Raw genomic sequence first — 11670 nt, 5'->3', positions numbered from 1 at the left:
TTCGAGACAGGGTTTCTCTGTGGCTTTGGAGCCTGTCCTGGAACTAGCTCTGTAGACCAGGCTGGTCTCGAACTCCCAGAGATCCGCCTGCCTCTGCCTCCCAAGTGCTGGGATTAAAGGCGTGCGCCACCACCGCCCGGCTATACTTTTGTTTTTGTTTTTCGAGACAGGGTTTCTCTGTAGCTTTGGAGCCTGGAACTCGCTCTGTAGACCAGGCTGGCCTCGAACTCACAGAGATCCTCCTGCCTCTGCCTCCTGAGTGCTGGGATTAAAGGCGCGCGCCACCACCGCCTGGCAATATCAGGCATTTTTATGTGAGTACTGAGGCTTGAACTCAGGGCCTTGTGCTTAAAAAGCAAGCATTTGCTGTTATTTTCCCAACCCCCATTTATTTTATTTTATTTTACTTTACTTTTTTCTTTGTTTGTCTTGAGATAGTCTTACTCTATGTGTATGTGTACCAGCAAGTTCCAGAGGACCTGGGTTCAATTCCCAGCACTTATATGGCAGCTCACAACCCTCTATAACTCTAGTTCCAGGGGATCTGATGTCCTTTTCTGGCCTCTGAGGGCATCAGGGATGCACGTGGTACACATACATACATATACACCTTCAGGTAAAACACCATATGTATAAAGTAAAATAAAATAAAATGAATAAGTAAATAAATCTCTAGGGAAAAAAAAACTTCTCTCAAATAAGTCCAGATGTGACTGATATTACACCAGGTTTTGATCAAATATAACTAGAAACATAGCTCTCTTGTGTGCTTTCCTATGTTACAAGGCATTAATCTGGAAATAAAACACATGCTTCCCATGTGGTGGTGTAGGTGACCGGCAGCAGCTGCAGGCTTATGGCCTAGCAACTGAGCATCCCCAGGGAGGATCCTTTTAGCCAGAGTGCTAGACATGATGGTGCTTGTTGGTCCCTTTGGGTTTTCCATGCTTCAGATGAAATATTGATCATGTGATCACTTCTAGATCTCCTTCCTCCCAACCTGAAGCATGGAGGCCAGGTGTGGTGGTAGCATATGGCTGTGATCTCACCACTCTGGAGACTGAGGCAGGAGGATCTCAAGTTAGATCCTTGGCTGGGCAACATAAGTAAGTAAAGCCAGCCCAAACAGCTTAATGAGAACCTTTCCCTCCCTCCCTCCCTCCCTCCCTCCCTCCCTCCCTCCTTCTCTCTCTCCTTTCCTTCCTTCCTTCCTTCCTTTTCTTTTCTTTTCTTTTCTTTCTTTCTTTCTTTCTTTCTTTCTTTCTTTCTTTCTTTTTTTTTTTTTTTTGGTTTTTTGAGACAGGGTTTCTCTGTGGTTTTGGAGCCTGTCCTGGAACTAGCTCTTGTAGACCAGGCTGGTCTTGAACTCACAGAGATCCGCCTGCCTCTGCCTCCCAAGTGCTGGGATTAAAGGCGTGTGCCACCACTGCCCGGCCCTTCCTTTTCTTGTGTGTTGTTTTTTTTTTAAGAGGGTATTTTTCTGCATATCCCTGGCTGTCCTGGAACTTGCTTTGTAGGCCAGGCTGATCTCAAGCTCAGAGATTCTGCCTCTGCCTCCTAAGTGCTGGGATTAAATGCATGTGCCACCCAGCTGAGAACCTTTCTTAAAGAAAAAAACAAAATAAAATAAAATACTGGGGTGGGGGGAGTTGTAAAGCTCAGTGGTGTGTTTTGTCTTAAATGAATAAGGAAGGCCCTGGCACACACACACACACACACACACACACGTACAGAGGGGAGAGGGGATCGTCTGTTCTCCCAGCACTCAGAAAGTAGAGACAAAGAGATCAAGAGTCTAGGTAACATAGAGAGACCCTGTCTCAAAAACTAAGAAAAACAAACAAAAATGAAACACACATACACACACACAAAGGGACAAGGGAATTAAAGACTGATAAAAAAAGGAGAAGAAGGGGGCTGGAGAGATGGCTCAGCAGTTAAGAGCACTGCCTGCTCTTCCAAAGGTCCTGAGTTCAATTCCCAGCAACCACATGGTGGCTCACAACCATCTGTAATGAGATATGGTGCCCTCTTCTGGCATGCAGGGATACATGCATCCAGAATACTGACAATACTGTACACATAATAAATAAGTAAATCTTTTTAAAAAAAAAAAAAGGAAAAGAAGGGGAAGGAAGAGAAGAGGAGTAGAAGATGAAAGGAGGAGGAGAAGAAGGGGAAGGAGGAAGAGAAGAAAAAAGAGGAGGGGGAAGAAGAAGAAAATTAAGAAGGAAAAGAGAAAGAAAGGGTGAAGGAGAGTTGTCTACAAAAAGGAAAAAGAGAAACTGAGTCAGTGGTATCAACAGAAAGAGAGTCGAGGATGTGCAAAGCAACTGCGCTTTCTAAACAATGCTCGTGGCTCTGTGCTAAGAGCCAGAGTCTAAAATGACAACAAGCTCCCGTCCTTGGTTTAAAAGGGTTTGCAATTAGTGATACGGGCAGATGTTCAAAATACCTCCAAAAGCCAGTAAGAGCTGCTCTACCACAAAGGATGAAGACAGCGCTCACTGCTCCCCTGGCCCTCAGAGGGAATAAAGAAAACTTAAAGGAGGAAGGATCCTTTGAATTGCTGTTCTAAATACACATAGCATTTCGGTGTTGGAGTGCAGAAGCAGCGCTTTGCTTGATTTTCAGCTCACCACCCCTAAGAACGTCTTTAATACCATTGCATCATCTCTCTTTTTTTGTTGTTGTTGTTAAAAGTACAGCCTCGCATTGCTGAAGTCTACAGGCAATTTTCACATTGTGCAAGCATCACACAGGGAACTTACATGAGCCAAGAGGGCGGGCATCACCAGAAGGTAAGACTCTTAAGGGACCACTGGAGTGCATGCAATCCATCACGCACTGAACGGTTGCTACGTGACACATGACTGTAAGAGAAAGGACAGTGGTTAGTTTAAAGGGAAAAGGATAATTTGTGCTGGACAGCAGCCAAGACAGCCCTTGGTCTCCTAAGAATCACTGAGCACAACTAGTAAGAGCAGGAGTAGGGGATCCCCAGGGACTCTCACAGATGTGGTTGATGGGCAGCCTGCTCTGATGTGCTGACATTAATGGAACTCAGCTTGAGGGCTCTCAGGCCCTTTGTCTCAGTTTCAAGTTCCACATTCCTGATGGAGAGACTGATTAAATCGGTTAACACTGATGTTTGCCCTGGATTTAATAATCTATGGTCAGAAGGATGGGATCTGTGTATATGTGTACATGTTCCTGTGTTCAGGTACAGATGTGTTTGTGTGTCTAGGCCAGAAGACAACCTCTGGGGTCATTCCTGAGGGATCCTGCCAACCTTGTTTTGTTTATTAATTTGTGTGTGTGATGGTGTGTGTGTGTGTGCTACCAAGACACGAGTGTTGACTGTGTGAAAACAGTTGATTACAATAGTGAGATGAGGCAGGGGGATTCCCTCCGGGAAAACAAACAGTAGGCAAAAGGTAACAGAAAGACAGAAAGTTAGCACAAAAGTCATTTTTAGCCGGGCGGTGGTGGCAAATGCCTTTAATAATAGCACTTGGGAGGCAGAGGCAGGCGGATCTCTGAGTTCGAGACCAGCCTGGTCTACAGAGCTAGTTCCAGGACAGGCTCCAAAGCCGCAGAGAAACCCTGTCTCGAAAAAACAAAAAACAAACAAAATTCAGTGCCTTGAATCTGGGCACTGGTTGTGCATGCCTTTAACACTAGCACTCAGGAGGTGGAGGCAGGCAGATCTCTGTGAGTTTGAGTTCAGCCTGGTCTACAGAGCGAGTTCCAGGACAGCCAGCCCAGTAAACAATCTGTCAAGAAAATAAAGAGAGGCCAGGCAGTGGTGGCACATGCCTTTAATCCCAGCACTCAGGAGGCAGAGGCAGGCGGATCTCTGGGAGTTTGAGGCCAGCCTGGTCTACAAGAGTTAGTTCCAGGACAGGAACCAAAAGCTACGGAGAAACTCTGTCTCGAAAATCAAAAAAAAAAAAATAAATAAAAATTAAAAAAAAAAAAGAAAGAAAAAAAGAAAGAAAGAAAATAAAGAAAGGACAGTCCTCCTTTAGAAGATGATGGTTCTAAAAAGTGAGTAGCCCATGGCATAATCAGAAATGAGAAGGCCATCCATGGTTTGAATAAAAGAGCCCCCACAGGCTCATATATTTGAATGCTAGGACACCTAGTTGGTGGCACTGTGTGGGAAGGATTAGGAGGTGTGGCCTTGGTGGAGGAGGTGTGTCACTGGGGGTGGGCTGTGAGGCTTCAAAAACCCACCGAAGTCAAACCTTTCTTGCTCTCTGCCTCCAACTTTCAGGTCAGGACTTAAAACTCACAGGTCCGCTCAGCACCATGCCTGTTGCCATACTTCCTGGCATACTGATCATGGATGCACCTCCAAAACTATAAACAAGCCTCCAATTAAATGCTTTATTTTGTAAATTGACTTGGTCATGGTGTCTCTTCACTGCAATAGAAAACCAAGACACCTTCCAACCAGTGCAGGATTCTTTCAGAATTGGGCCATTCTGGTGTAGACTTAACGTCCCTTGCTCAGAAATGTCCTGCTCTTTTTCTCCAGGTCTCCAGGTCTTCGTGTCTGTGAGCAGACACCCTGTTCCTGTCCTCAGCTGCTCTGTTAAGGATGGCTGTGAAGGCCGGGCGATGGTGGCGCACGCCTTTAATCCCAGCACTCGGGAGGCAGAGGCAGGCGGATCTCTGTGAGTTCGAGACCAGCCTGGTCTACAGAGCTAGTTCCAGGACAGGCTCCAAAGCCACAGAGAAACCCTGTCTCGAAAAAACAAAAAAAAAACAAAAAAAAGGATGGCTGTGAAGTCCTGTCTGGGTCAATAACTGCCAGGCTCCGACAGTTTGGAGAGGGTGGTCTAGAACTGGATTCTATTTTCAGTCAAGCCATGACAAGCAAAGGACAGGACTTTCATGGAACTCCACAAACTCCCATTCCTGGAACTGCCTTTCCCAAGGTGTGACTGCCCAACTCTTTGTTTTGCAATTTGAGCCCAATTTCAGCTTCCTCCCTGCCTCCTTCCTTTAAACTTTTTTTTTGTTTGTTTGTTTTTTCGAGACAGGGTTTCTCTGTAGCTTTGGAGCCTGTCCTGGAACTCGCTCTGTGGACCAGGCTGACCAAAATATAATTACAACATTTTCTACTTTCTCTAATAATCCCTTCCATGTACCCTGCCCCTTGCTCTCTTTCAAATTCAGATGGCCTCTTTCTCTTTGTCATATATGTATATATGATATATATTTGATATATGCACACATATATGCATATTTTTTCTCCCTCCCCCCCCTCTTTCAAGACAGGGTTTCTCTGTAGTTTTGGAGCCTGTCCTGAAACTTACTCCGTAGATTGGGCTGGCCTCGAACTCACAGAGATCCACCTGTCTCTGCCTCCCAAGTGCTGGGATTAAAGGCGTACGCTATCACCGCCTTGCATGTACTATATTTTCTAAATATATGCATACAACATGTTACCCGTAGACTTATGATTCCAGGGCTGACTTCTTAGCACTGAGTAACCAGTTGGGGGTGCTCTTCCCTAGGGAAGACGTTTCTTTCACGCTCAGCATTCCTTAGTTGCTTGTAGTTCTTTGTTTTGGCCCTATGAAATTTCCCCCCTCCATGTTAGCATATTACCCTTGTTCAGGTCTTCTTTAGGCATCCATGGTGTTGAAACTTCACCGGTGTAGCTTCCCTGACATTTCTAGGAGCCACAATCTTACAACAGATACTGTTTCTCTCTTACAACGTTTCTATCCTCTCTTTGGAGATGTTCCCTAAACCTTAGGTCAGGAACTGTGTTATAGATGACCAGCTGGGGCTGGGTACCACACTATCACTTGGTCTCTATATTTTGATGGGTTGTAGCTTTTCATAATGGTCTCGGTCTGTTGCAACAAGAAGTTTCTTTGTTGAGGGAAAGGACCACACTTATCTGTGGATATAAGGATAAATATTTAGAATGCATGGTGTTGGGTGAGATTCCAGGAGAGATTTCTTTCTTTCTTGTTGAGTGGGCCTTAAGTCTAATGAGAGCTGTTGGTGACCACCAAGATATGGGTGCCACTATTACACCTTTAGGGTTAATGGTGCCAGGCTGGTGGTGGCTGTAGTTTGTAGGTGTCATATCTAGATTAGGACTGTTGGTTGCTTATTCTCCCTTGGAAGCTTTCATGGTGACTTCTGGTACCATGAAAGATAGTTCTCAGGGTGGAGCCTTTCAGGTCGGATCCATCTCAGATCCTCCAGGTGCTTGTCTGAAGTGCATGGTATTTGCAGCCATGGGGACTCACTCTCAACCTCTGGGAAGAAATCAAGGACAATAGCAATAGCCTATAATGTTTTGGGAGTCTTTTGGACTCCTCTGACCAATAAGAGGGCTTCTCATGCTTGGTTTTAGGGTTTGTTGGGCGGTCTATTCGTCTTTGGGGGAGCTCTGCTCTCTAAAGCCCTCCTTTAAAAAAGTATGATTTTTGTTTGTTTGTTTCAGATAGGATCCCCTCTATCCAAGGCTGGGCTTGAACTTGATAAATAACTGGGAATAATCTTGAACACCCGATCTTTCTGCCTCCAACTCCTAAGTGCTAAGACTGTTGACAAGTACCACCATACCTGGCTTATGTGGTGGTGGGAATAGAACCTAAGAATGCAGATGCGCTAGGTAACCACTCTGCCCAACAGAGAAATGATGTCTTATGTCAGCAGCAGAAACAACGCAAATTAACTAAGGGAAGAAGTATTATATTCTCTCTTCTGATGAGGGTGTCAAAACTTGAGAGGGGTTAAGGAACAGAGTATTGTGTGTACGAACCTAGGTTCAAACCTAGTCTCTCTCTCTCACACATCAACATTGAAGCTCATGCAACTGCTTCCGCTGACCGCTGTGCTGGTCAAGGGATGAAGGGATGTCTCAGAGGGAAGGTGTAGATGACTAACAGCGTGGGATGCTATAGTGAAATCAAATTCTAGAGAAGATATCAACTCTGATAGTGAGGCTCCCTGTGCCTGCCAGGGTCCTGTCCTATAGATAAGAGAAGGCAGAAGCCACTTTGGAGCAAGTGCAGTAAGGGCACGGGGGTAATGGTGAAATGGAGGCAACTTGAGGAAAGTACAGGGTCCAAGGCAGGAGAGAGAAAGCATCTCCAGAGACAAACAGCTGGGAGGAAGCAAGGTGACGTCAGAAGGGAGGTGAGGACCGAGGCCAGCGGCTCATCTAGCTATTCATTTTTTTTTTTTTTTTTTTTTTTGGTTTTTCGAGACAGGGTTTCTCTGTGGCTTTGGAGCCTGTCCTGGAACTAGCTCTGTAGACCAGGCTGGTCTCGAACTCACAGATATCCGCCTGCCTCTGCCTCCCGAGTGCTGGGATTAAAGGCGTGCGCCACCACCGCCCGGTCTTCATTCTTTCTTGAAGGGGTTGAGGGAGGAGGACGGGGTTTCACTGTGCCGCTCTGGCTGGCCTGAACCCTGCACATAGAGCAGGCTGGCCTCAAAGTCACAGTGATCTGTGCCAGGATTCAAGGCAAGCACCACTGTGCCCATCCTTCCATTGGAATATTTATTCGTTTTTAATTATATACATGTATATGTCTTGTGTGAATATGTGCACAAGTGCCAGCACCTGCAGAAGCCAGAAGAGGCTGTCAGATCTCTTGGAGCTGGAGTTACATCCAGTTATGGTATGGCGACCCGGAGGTTAGGAACCCAATTTGAGAACTCTGCAAGAGCAGTATGGTGCCCTCTTAATCACTGAACCATTTCTCTAGCCTCTCACTTTTTTTTAAATGTCTCCTGGCCTAGCTTTGAACTCACCAAATAGCCAAGGATGACCTTGAACTCCCGATCCTCCTGACTCTTACCTCTTCAACACTGGGCTAACAGGCCTGAGCCATGCACCACTTTTATATGATGATGAGGATCAAACCTAGGACTTCATGCTGGCTAAGGCAAGCATTTTTACCTATTGAGCTACATCCCTAGCCCTCACTCCCTGGTTATCAAGCACAAGATATATGATGTGCCTTGTGCCAGGCACTGTGGAGACAAAGAAACAGACATCCACTTCCCTGGAACTACCGGTATGATGAAGACACAGATAAGACCAAACATATAAAAGAATTGCGGGGAGTTCACAGGAACAGGACAGAGAGAAAGAGAAGAGGAGGTGGGAAGCAGCTTTACGTAAGGCCCGTCTGAGTAAGATAGAAAGTGTGAGAAGGAACTAGCTATGCCAAAGCCAGGGAAGGGACAGGAAGAGCATCTGCAGAGGTCCTGAACTGGGAAACGTCCTGGCTGGAATCCAGTGGGTAGCAGGGAGTCTGGCAGTGAGCAAGGTTTTGAAGGGCGAGAGAAAGAAGTCTTTCTATCCTAGGGCCCTCCAGGAAGTCACTGCAGGAACAGAATGACCGGTATGAATAATGTTTTAAGCAATATAGGAAAGAACCTTGGCCTTGGTACTGAAAGGGAGGACCATTGTCTAGACAGGAGGAAAGAGAGGTGCTCCAATGTGGATGCCTGGGTACGCTTTAGCAGGAGAGTCTGAGACGGTCTCAACAAATAGACTTGCCGATTTTTGTGATGCTAAGGACGAGGCTCAGGCAGTCCTGAGTCTTTCTGTGCCCGAGACACTTGAGAATCCCAGCATCTACCAAGTTGTTCTCGTCCTATTTGATCAGCACAGTGTCTTCAAGGCACGTCTCCAAATCTCGTCTTTACCAGGCTTTCTTTTTACTTAGGGATCAAGAAGACCTCCTCCAGGGAACAGAGAGCAAATGTTTCTAGAACCTTACAAAGTTGGATCTGTTTCAGTTCTTGAGCTGGCCTACAGTTCCTGAATCTTTCAGGTAACAAGCGGCAAAACAAAACAAAACAAAAAAAATCAAAACTTGGCTACCTGTTGCCGTGTGATGAACCCTCCCTAAATTTATTACTATTTAAAAAAAAATAGAAGAAATTGGGCTGGAGAGATGGCTCAGGGGTTATAAACACTGGTTACTCCCAGAAAAAAAAAATCTGCATTTGGTTGCCAGGCACAAACACACACACATACACCCATAAATATATTTTTTAAATATTTATTTATTTATTTATTTATTTATTATGTATACAATATTCTGTCTGTATGTATGCCTGCAGGCCAGAAGAGGGCACCAGACCCCATTACAGATGGTTGTGAGCCAGCATGTGGTTGCTGGGAATTGAATTCAGGACCTTTGGAAGAGCAGGCAATGCTCTTAACCGCTGAGCCATCTCTCCAGCCCCCCATAAATATTCTTAAAGATTTATTTATTTTTTTGTTTGTTTTTTTGGGGATGGAATTTCACTATGTAGCTCTGGCTGGTCTGAAACTTGCTGTGTTAATCAGGCTGGCCTTGAACTCACAGAGACACGCCTGGCATCTGCCTAAGTGTTGGGATTAATGGTATGGTGTCGCTATTCCAGACCCTCACTGAGTGCACTCCAGCCCCCACACCTAAATTGGGTTACTCAAAGCAGTGGCAGTTAATTTTGCTAGGTTCTGCTATCTAGGTAGGCCTAGATAACAATTCTCTAGTCTCTATGGCCTCTCTTAGGATGGCGTAAAAGCTGGGATCTGGACTCACCAGGCTGGCTGACATTCCAGCTATGCTTGCTTTCAGCTGAGCTTTAGGTGTTCAGTCAGAACCCTTCACATAGCTTCCTCAGGGAGCTTGGGCTTCCACACAATACGGTGACAGGTTTCCAAGGGTGGCTGTTCAAGCCAGAATCAGGTGGAAGCTGTATAACCTCAGAAGGCACACAACCTCATTTCCTCGTCTTTGTATTAGGGAGAAGTGAGTTATTCTGCTGGGTGTGGTGGTGTATACATGTAATCTCAACACTCGGAGATGGGGACGGGAGGATCAGAGACTTGAAGTATTTTAAGTTCCAGACTGCCCTGGGCCACATGAGGCCCTATCTCAGAGAACCAGAAAAAATAAAACCAGTCCTGGGGCTAGAGAGATGGCTTAGTGGTTAAGAGCACTGGATGCTCTTCCAGGGCACCTGGGTTCAATTCCTAGCACTCACACGACAGCTCACGCCTGTCTGTAACTCCACTTCCAGGCCTTCTGATGACCTCAGACATACATGCAGGTGAAACACCAATGCACATAAATAAATTATTATTTTTATTATTGTTTTTTAAAGACAGGGTTTCTCTGTATAACATTCCTAGCTGTCCTGGAATTTGCTTTGTAGACCAGGCTGGCTTTGAACTCACTGAGATCTGCCTGCCTCTGCCTCCCTAGCACTGGGATTAAAGGTGTGCGCCACCACCACTGGGCTGCAAAATAAAAATAAATTATGAAAAAATAAAACAAGTCCTTCAGAGAGTGGACTTAGATTGGTTATGTAGACTACTTACAGATGGGGAATCGTAGGGGTTTGCAGAACTAAAGGCTCACGTAGCCCAGGCTGGCCTTGAACTTTCCATGACCTCCTACTATCCTCCGGCCAGCCTCCACCATCCTCCCCCCCCCCTCTTTTGTTGCTGCTTTTGTGACTCCCTGTGTGGCAGGGTTGAAGGCACACTTCACCACACCAGGGCAGTTGTTTACCTTCTAAATCCTCGTGCTTTCTGCTGTGAGATGAGAACTGAACGTCTGGAATCTTACTACTTGAGAGGCAGAGGTAAGAGAATCAGGAGACCAGCCTCAGTTGCAAAGTAAGTAGGAGGCAAGCCTGGGCTATACGAGACACTTGTCTCAGGAGGAAAAAAAAGAATCTAGGCATTGTAGCTCATACCTCTAATCCCAGTACATGGGAGGCAAAGGAAAGAGGATCGTTGCAAGTTTGAGGCCAGCCTGGTCTATTTTAATTTATTTTAGGTTAACTAGAGCTAAATAAAAAGCTAATAAATAATGTCACACCCCCATCCCCAAGATGAGAATTATAAATCTGCCTCACTGGGTTAGATGTCTGGTATAGTTTTTGAAACATAGAAATAACTTATAAATAAATTAATTAATTTATAAATTAATAATATTTATAATATTAATATATTTATAAAGTAATAAATTATTTAATCATTCATTTTTCTTACAAGGAAGTAGGCTAACAAATTGATTCGTTGCAGTCCAAGGTGCTGAGTGTTATTGTAGATGGGGGAGAAACCTGAGGAAACAGTCTAGCAGAAGAGACTAACTTTGCTGAGAATATCTAGGAAAACCCAGAGGAGGTGATTCGTAGAAGAATCAGTTTTCTCATAGGATGAGTGTTGTGTGATGCTTTACTCTTTTGGCTTTTTGAGGGGCCCACCACCCAGCTCCCAAATAAATCACATGGAGGCTTATTCTTAGTTATGAATGCCCAGTCTGAGCTTGGCTTGTTTCTTGCCGGCTTGTCTTGTTTTAAATATCCTGTCTACCTTTTCCCTCTCTGGGCTTTTATCTTCCTCTTACTTCTGTATATCTTTCTTTCTTACTCCGTTGGCCGAGTGGCTAACCCTTAGCATCCTCTCCTCCTTGTTCCTGCCTCACTATTGGCTGGTCAGCTCTTTATTAGGACCATCAATCAGTGTTTTAGACAGGTGCAGTAACACAGTTTCTTTTTTTTTTTATTTTAATTTTTTTATTTTTTTTTAGTTTTTCGAGACAGGGTTTCTCTGTGGCTTTGGAGCCTGTCCTGGAACTAGCTCTGTAGACCAGGCTGGTCTCGAACTCACAGAGA

This window comes from Microtus ochrogaster, unplaced genomic scaffold, assembly GCF_000317375.1.
Source record: "Microtus ochrogaster isolate Prairie Vole_2 unplaced genomic scaffold, MicOch1.0 UNK44, whole genome shotgun sequence".
Taxonomy (NCBI): Eukaryota; Metazoa; Chordata; class Mammalia; order Rodentia; family Cricetidae; genus Microtus; species Microtus ochrogaster.
This window is presented reverse-complemented; position numbering follows the sequence as displayed.